Raw genomic sequence first — 9,188 nt, forward strand, 5'->3', positions numbered from 1 at the left:
TCTGCTGACTCGAAATGAGTAGTTTCTAGGTTATTCTTTGGCAGATTCTTCTACAAAGGTCCATTCCTTCAGTATAGATGGTGCTGAAACCACTGCTAGGAGATACTTCTTGCACTGATACAGAAGTGATGACTTGTCTGGGCACAGTGGCTCACGCCTGTAATCCCAACACTTTGGGAGGCCGAGGCGGGCAGATCACAAGGTCAGGAGATCAAGACCATCCTGGTCAACAGTGAAACCCCGTCTCTACTCAAATACAAAAGGTTAGCCGGGTGTGGTGGCGCTTGCCTGTAGTCCCAGCTACCTGGGAGGCCGAGGCAGGGGAATTGCTTCAACTGGGAGGTGGGAGTTGCAGTGAGCCGAGATCATGCCACTGCATTCCAGCCGAGGCGACAGAGCGAGACTCCATCTCAACAGCAACAAAAAACCCTTGCTTTCTGTTCCTTGTTCAGCACACATTCTCTCTAGGGAAGGTACTAGGCCTGGAAAGTCACAGCCGACCATGAACAAGAGTCAGATGCTGGAATCGGACACACGGATGAGCAGACATCACTGGCAGACACAGCCAGTGTGTCTCTCATGGGGCGGAAGAGATGTTTGTGCAATACATACAGTCTATACATCCGTATTTATGGATATGATTTTTTCATTGGGGTTTTTAGGTAGTTTTTGGTGTTCATAAAATAGAGCAATCATTTAAAAGATATTGTAAAGCCTTTAAAAACATTGGCCTTAGCAGTTCTTGATGACCTCGACTGAATTCAGCCATGATGCTCTGTGGAGTTGGATTTTAGGGAACTGATTTTACATTGTAATGTCTTCCTTTTAGGGGGATGTTTACTTGATGCCTTAATGTCACTCAGAACACAATGTCTACCTTAAAGGATACATCTGTGGTTTTTTCAGCAGGTAGCTGGAGTTTTTTTACCGCTCTGGGTAGCTGATTGTGTAAATTCCCTATCATTCGTTTGTTCATGGTCACTTGTTTGGTTTCCGGTATTTTGTATTAAAATGGAGTTGCTGGAATCCTCCATGCCCATAACTTCCAGTGCAGGCATTCCAGGTGATCTCCAGCAAAATGACTGGAAATGGGCCACTTTCCACATTACAGCCATCAGGCTCACGATGGAAAAGCCTGGATTTATGTCAGGACGCTGCCTTTACGCTGCCCTAGAGCTGTTTTTCTCCTTTTCTCCCAGTTAACTGATCTAAACACTGCAGCTCCCTTTTCTTCATTTCCCCTAAACACCCCCTCTTCCATTTCCATCTAGAAACGCTTATAGTAGGAGGCTGGCGGGCGGGGGTGCCCCGTGTACAGGTGCTCAAGCTGTGCGGCAATGCAGTTCCTGCTTCTGAGACAAATCAAGCATCTGGCCCTAAGCAGCTGGGCCACCGATGCTGGCTTCCCGCTCACATGTACAGCTCTTGACCCATCGGGGTTGCTGATACACATGGGGTTCTGTGGGTACTTTGCAGTTACTGTGGCTTCTGCTGGTTGTAATGGAGCAGTGCTAGTTTTCTGGGCCCAGGCCTCACCACACAGGCCCTCTTAGGTGATGTGAGCCAGGCCTCTGCCTTCTGCTGCCATCCTCACATCAGTAACTCCTGGCTCTGCAGCTCTAGTCCAGATTCTGATGTCCCTACCACTTTGACATCTCCACGGCGCCTGAAGCTCAACACAGCCAAGACTAATGAGTGATCTCCCCCAAACCCCCATCAGAAAAAAACCCGAGACACATCTAGCCCTTCTCCAGTGTTCTCAGATAAGTGCCTGGTGATGCCATCTATTCTGCCAGTTGATTATGCCTTAGACCGAGGGCACTGGGTCCTGCTGGCCTCCTGAACCTGTGGCCATCCACTTTGCTTTCACGTCCACCCTTCCTGTCACCAAACCAGCCCATTTTTTTCTTCGTTGTACAGAGACCATTTACAAACACACACCTGAAATGAGAATCGTCCACCTTCTTCAGTGGCCACTGCATTTAGTACTAAGAGCCAAATCCTTCCCTGGCCTACAAGGCCCTGTCCTGACCGGCCCTGCAGAGCTTTCCAGAAATGTACCGCTCTGCCTTCTGACCCAGGAGATAGAAATAACAGAATGGTACAAAGATGTTGTTCACAGCATTAATATGGTAACAGCAACCGATAACCTAGACGTCCAACACCAAAAAGCTGTTTGAGCTTGGGATGTCATGCAGTGCATTAAAGTGGAATGGAAAAGTTATGGAGAAATGTTCCTCCCATGTGAAAAAGTTAAGGCCAGCACTTTGGGTGGCCGAAGCAGGAGGATTGCTTGAGCCCAGGAGTTTGAGATCAGCCTGGCAACATAGTGGGACCCTGTCAAAAAAAAAAAAAAAAAAAAAAAGGCATGTTGGTTCGCACCTGCAGTCCCAGTTACTTGGGAGGCTGAGGCAGGAGGATCGCTTGAACCTGGGAGATGGAGGTTGCAGTGAGCTAAGATCACGCCATTGCATTCCAGCCTGGGCAACAAGAGCGAAACTCTGTCTCAGAAAAAAAAAAAAAAAAAAAAAAAGCATGGAGCTCAGAAGGCCATACTGTTTCTGCCAATAGGATGCTGCCCCGAGGAGTCCACCTGCCTGGGGTGGAACTGGCCATGGCTCTGCCTTTGGACTTGGACTTGGATTTGGGCAGGATTTCCATTGTTTCTGGTGGAAGCAGGTCAACTCCCGGCTGCGCCTCATTCCACAGCACTCCCTGGACTGGGAGGCTCTCCCTCAACTCTGGGGATGGGGTGGACCAGCCTGTGCCATGCCCTGAAGGGAGGCCTCTGCTTCTGGCAGCAGGCACAGGGCCGCTCCTTCCAGAAGGGCTGCCGTGGGGAAAGTCATTGTGCTTGTGAACGAGGCTCCTCGAATCACTCCAGCAGTTGAACTGGGCAGCGTCCTCCACACACACACAGTTCAGAGTCTTACTTGAGCAGTGGTTACTGAAGATCTCAATTTGAAACAAACAGAAAAGACGAGAAATATTTGTGGCAGAAGTAAGGAATTGAAAGACAAAATACAAACCCAGCCACCCAGGCTCTATTCCTGTGAGCCTCCTCCCAAGTCGAGGAGAGGACCACACAGTAAGCAGCACCCCCAGGGGCCTCCCTGCTCTGACCCTCCCAGAAAAGAGGACTGGGAGGAGATGGGAACCCCCAAGTCTCTGCTCCACACCTCCTTCCCACCACACCCCTGCCAGGGTCGCAGCCGTTCCTCACCCTCTCCTGGTTCCAGAAGTCCTGCTCTCCTTGGCCTGGACGTCCACCTGTGCCAGTCGAGCCCTGGGGTTAAGAGTACAGGCTCAGTGCCCTCACTTGCTCCAACATGAACTGGGCTCCAAGGTCCGAGCCTCGGTTTCTCATCTGCAAAACAGGGGTGGTTTTAATTCCTACTTGTGAAGCCAGCTTTCATAACTGACTGGGAAATGCCCAGTGCACTTAGCCCAGTGGCTGCTCAGAGTGCAGGTGTCAGCTCAGCCCCTCTGGTCTGAAAGCAACAGGCCGGGCTGGGGAAGAACCTGAAGTGGGGTCCTGGGAAGGGGCGGTGGGAAGAGGGGAGCAGAGAACAGTTTGCATCCCTGGGCCCAGAGGCGAGGGCAGTTTTCATCCCCTGGCCTGGAGGAGAGGACAAAGGTACCACTCGGGCCTGGGGATGGAAATTGCAAAACCAAGTTAGACTTCAAAACGCCCCCATGAAGGGCCAGGCACGGTGGCTCACGCCTGTAATCCAAACACTTTGGGAAGCCAAGGTGGGAGGATCACCTGAGGCCAGAAAGTCGAGACCAGCCTGGCCAACATGGCAAAACCCCATCTCTATGAAAAATACAAAAATTAGCCTGGTGCGGTGGCACGTGCTTGTAATCCCAGCTACTCAGGAGGCTGAGGCAGGAGAATTGCTTGAGCCTGGGAGTTGAGAGGTTGCAGTGAGCTGAGATTGCACCACTGCACTCCAGCCTAGGCAGCAGAGTGATTAAAAAAAAAAAAAAAAGAAAAGTAGTGTGAAAAAGATGACGGCCGAGCACGGTGGCGCACACCTGTAATCCCAGCACTTTGGGAGGCCGAGGCGGGCAGATCACCTGAGGTTGGGAGTTTGAGACCAGCCTGGCCAACATAGTGAAATCCCATCTCTACTAAAAATACAGAATTAGCCAGCCATGGTGGCGCATGCCTGTAGTCCCAGCTACTCAAGAGGCAGAGGCAGGCTAATCCCGGGAGGCAGAGGTTGCAGTGAGCCAAGATCGTGCCATTGCACTGCAGCCTAGGCAACAAGAGCGAAACTCCGTCTCAAAAAAAAAAAAAAAAAAAAAAGAAAGAAAAAGATGAATTGCTAACAGTGTTGGAGCAAGTAGACAGTCATCTTGGAAAATAATAAAGTGGAATCCCTCCCTACCTTTAAGAAAAAATAGCACTCCTGTATGTAAAGTGTTCTGGGAGAGATGGGGCTCACAGGACTAAGCCAGGCCAAGAGGCCAGGGCTAGGTGAGTGGGGTTCTGAAGGAAAGGGCAGTGGAGAGCCAGGCCCAAGGGGGCCTGTGGGATGACACAAAGGAGGGGGAAGATGAGCCCCAAGAAGGGAAGGTAGGGGTTGGGTGCGAAGAGGGACTTTGGAGGAGGAGACGTGGTCTTTGGTGAGAAGCCTCCTTTGGGAGAGAAATGAGGCTGAGAAGTTCTGAGCAGGTTTGAGTGGTTTGAGGAACTGGAGAGACAGCAGCTGGGGAGCTGTGAGCCCAGCAGGGGCCTGGGTGTAGGGCAGGACGGACGGTGGGGCAGGTGGAAGGATGAGGCGAGGGTCCAGGCCAGCCTCTTCTCATCTCCAGCAGCCCCTCCCTTTGGGATTTGGTGGGAATCTGACATACATACTTTGAACACAGCTGGAACCACCGGGCCTGGACTGAAGTGGAGCTGTGGCTCCTGGTTCCATGACTGGCTAGCAGACGCTGGGACCCCCAGAGTCCATGGACCACAAGGAGCTGTTCCTAGACAACATCACACTCCCAGCCTGCTGGACAGTGAGCCGCTCCTCAGATGGTCGCCGAGTGCACTTCTGCCCTAACAGCTTCAGGAGATGGAGACTGCTGCGGCCACAGTGTTGTGAGCAAGGGGACAGGCGCTCAGACAGTCCTTCCAGTCGGCCATTCAACAAGCGCGAGAGAAGTCCAGGCGCCAGGGACTCAGCCGCCTGCTCGAGGGCCTCCAGGCTGTGAGGGCACCAGCTGTTAGGGCTGTGAAAGGCATCTGTTTACGTAGCCTGTTGCCTACCTGCCCCCCATATCTAGACTCATGGGGAGGAGCCTTTGAGGCACTGCAGTGCAGCCAGCCCAGCAGCACCAGCTCCATGTGGAGGCCACCTTCCCTGACTCCACTGTTTTTTTTTTTTTTTTAAAAACAAAGTTTTTTCAAATAAAGTCTCACCCTATCGCCCAAGCTGGAGTGCAGTGGTGTGATCTTGGCTCACTGCAACCTCTGCCTCCCAGGTTCAAGCGATTCTCCTGCCTCAGCCTCGAGAGTAGCTGGGACCACACCTGGCTAATTTTTGTATTTTTGGTAGAGACGGGGTTTCACCATGTTGGCCAGGCTGGTCTCGAACTCCTGACCTCAGGTGATCCACCCGCCTTGGCTTCCCAAAGTGCTGGGATTATAGGCATGAGCCACTGCGCCCAGCCCCAACTCCACTGTTGATGGTAGTGGCTGCTGCCGTTATGCCGACTGCAGCAGGGAAGCACAGCCGGGGCTGCACACGCCATGGAGCCACTGGGAGCCCTACCCCTTCTGGGTTGGAATGGGAGCTCCCCGTGCTTCTGCAGCCACCAAAACCGCAGCTGCAGACCCAGGCCTCCTGCTCCAGGAGGGTGGGGCTACTGCCGCCCACACTGAAGTTGGGGATTTGAGCCTCTTTGTGTTCTTGGGCTCTTGGGGGAACCAAGAAGAGACAGGATCTGCCCTCCTGGGTGCAGCTGCAGCCACTGGACCTATGACCTCCTGCTCCATGAAGCAGGCAGGAGCTGGGGACAAGCGGGAGCCCCTCCTCTTCTGAGTTGGTGGGGCGGGAGCTCCTGGGTGCAGCTGTGGCTGCCCTCCCAAGTGCAGGACTTGGGTGTCTCTGCAACCTGCATCCTCGGGCGCCCCAGAAAGTACCCCCCAGTCTCTGCAGGCTCAGGGGTGCCTGTTCCCACTGCTTGGCCTCTCTCGGCTCCCAGCACCCTCTCCCATCTCAGAGCAGGGTTGGGGCCAAGCCCTGGGGCCATGAATGGCAGCTGGAGGCAGACAGTCCTGGGTGGGAGTGGGCAGGGTCCCCAGTAAGGCCCTATCTACAGGCCAGGGGGGGCCTGAAGGCTGGGGACCAGGCTACCAGTCCTGCAGACCCGAGTGGGGACTTGTGGTACCTCTTCCGGGCCTGTGCATAGCCAACCATAGACCAATTGGCAGGCACTTCCTCCCTCCCCTCTGCGGGCCATGAGAGCCCCGGGCTCAGCCAGAGCAGGCCAGAGGATGGAGAGGGCAGAGAGATGACAACGGGACAACCAGCTGCAGAGAGGAGTGCTCTCTCTGCTGATAGCTGTAGCTGCAGACGATGGGACGACCAGTTGCAGAGAGGAGTAGTACCCTTTCCCCTGAGAGCTGCAGACAGCCTGCTGGCAGAGAGGAGCTGCCCTCTCTACTGAGAGCTTCACAGACCTGCAGAGACGTCCGAATGACTTGCCTGTGGAGAGGAGCCACCCTCTCCAGGGCCTCCTCTCTGCTGACAGCTGAACACTTGACAGGATGACCTGCCTACGAAGAGGAGCTGTTCTAACACTAAATAAAAATCTCGGCCGGGCGCGATGGCTCAAGCCTGTAATCCCAGCACTTTGGGAGGCCGAGACGGGCGGATCACGAGGTCAGGAGATCGAGACCATCCTGGCTAACACAGTGAAACCCTGTCTCTACTAAAAAATACAAAAAAACTAGCCGGGCGAGGTGGCAGGTGCCTGTAGTCCCAGCTACTCGGGAGGCTGAGGCAGGAGAATGGCGTGAACCCGGGAGGCGGAGCTTGCAGTGAGCTGAGATCCGGCCACTGCACTCCAGCCTGGGCGACAGAGCGAGACTCCGTCTCCAAAAAAAATAAATAAATAAAAAATAAAAATCTTTAGCCAGGCAATGCGGCTCACGCCTGTAATCCCAGCACTTTGGGAGGCTGAGGTGGGTGGATCATGAGGTCAGGAGCTGGAGACCAGCCTGACCAACATGGTGAAACCCCGTCTCTACTAAAAATACAAAAATTAACTGGGCATGGCGGTGCACACCTGTAATCCCAGCTACTCAGGAGGCTGAGGCAGGAGAATCGCTTGAACCTAGGAGGCGGAGGTTGCAGTGAGCCAAGATTGCGCTGCTGCACTTCAGCCTGGCAACAGAGCTAGACTCTGTCTCAAAAAAAAAAAAAAAAAATCTTCTTCACCCTTCACTTGTCTGAGTACCTCATTCTTCGAGGATGCAGGACAAGAACTCAGGCAAAGGCACTGGCCAGAGATTTCCAGCCAGAAAAATCGATACCCCAGAGATCCTGTAACACTGTGACTCTGCTGGGAAACACGCCCTGGTGGTGAAGAGGAATAAGGAGCATGACAACAACTGACACACTCTCCTTGGATGTGGGGCTCGGCCTCCTGGGCTATAAACTTCCTTATCTGAACAATGGAAGAAACACTTCATCCGGCTGTAGTGAGGATGAAATGAATGAATATGTGTCAAGAACTCAGCACAGGCTGGGCGTGGTGGCTCACGCCTGTAATCCCAGCAATTTGGGAGGCCGAGGTGGGCGGATCATGAGGTCAGGAGTTCAAGACCAGCCTGGCCAACATGGAGAAACCCCGTCTCTACTAAAAAAAAAAAAAAATTAGCCGGGCATGGTGGCATGCACCTGTAGTCCCAGTTACTTGGGAGGCTGAGGCAGGAAAACTGCTTGAACCCGGGAGGTACAGGTTGTGATGAGCTGAGATCATGCCACTGCAGTCCAGCCTGGGCAACAGACTCTGTCTCAAAAAAGAAAAAAAAAAAAAAAAAAAAAGAACTCAGCACAGTGCCTGGTGCAGGGGAAATGTCAGCTAAAATTACATGACTCTCCTACACTAAAACATGTGTAAAAGCAGAAGCCAAGGAGCTGTGTGGTGGGAAAGGCCTGGAAATGGTCTACAGCAGAACTTCGCAGAGTGTGGTCCCTGGAACCTGTTAGAAATGCCTACTCCTGGGCCCCACCCCAGAGCTGCTGAACCAGACTATAGGGGCTCGGCCTGGTGAGCCTGCCAGGGTTCCAGGAAGCCTGCTGCTGACTCTTTTGAGCCTCCTGCCTGAGGAGGTTGCTCTGGGTGTGAGCTGTGTGAGCCACTGGTCCTAAGCCTGCACAGACGTCCCCTGGACAAGCGGGATCACAGGGAGGACGTGGCGTCTTTCCGACTTCTCACTTGGAAAGCACCCGTGGTGCTCAGGCCCTACCCCACCCTTCTTCCATTTGGGAGAAGAGTCCCAAGTCACCTAACCAGAGAACAATCACTGGTGACCATGGGCAGCCCTGATGAACCCCCATGCAAATCTATACCAGTTTCCCCTAGGAACCTGCACAGAGGTCCTTTCTCTGAAAATAATAATACAAAAGACCAGTGGTTTCAAGACACTGAACTTGCCGGGCGCGGTGGCTCACGCCTGTAATCCCAGTACTTTGGGAGGCTGAGGCAGATGGATCACGAGGTCAGCAGTTTGAGACCAGCCTGACCAACATGGTGAAACCCCATCTCTACTAAAAATACAAAAAAATTAGCTGGGTGTGGTGGCAAGCACCTGTAATCCCAGCGATTTGGGAGGCTGAGGCAGGAGAATCACTTGAAATCAGAAGGTGGTGGCTGCAGTGAGCCGAGATTGCACCACTGCACTCTAGCCTGGGCAATAAGAGCAAAACTGCATTTCAAAAAAAAAAAAAAAGCACTGAACTCAAGTCAGGACCCCATCACCTGTTAGGAAGAAGTGAGGGCATCTGTGCTGGGCTGGCTTTCACGGCATTTAAAAAATTAAAGTTGGGGCTGGGCACAGTGGCTCACATCTGTAATCCCAGCACTCTGGGAGGCTGAGGTGGGTGGATCACTTGAGGCCAGGAGTTCGCACCGGCCTGGGTAACATGTTGAAACCCCATATCTAAAAATACAAAAAAATTAGC

The sequence above is a fragment of the Macaca mulatta genome, chromosome 11 (assembly GCF_049350105.2).
Source record: "Macaca mulatta isolate MMU2019108-1 chromosome 11, T2T-MMU8v2.0, whole genome shotgun sequence".
In the NCBI taxonomy this organism is placed as follows: domain Eukaryota; kingdom Metazoa; phylum Chordata; class Mammalia; order Primates; family Cercopithecidae; genus Macaca; species Macaca mulatta.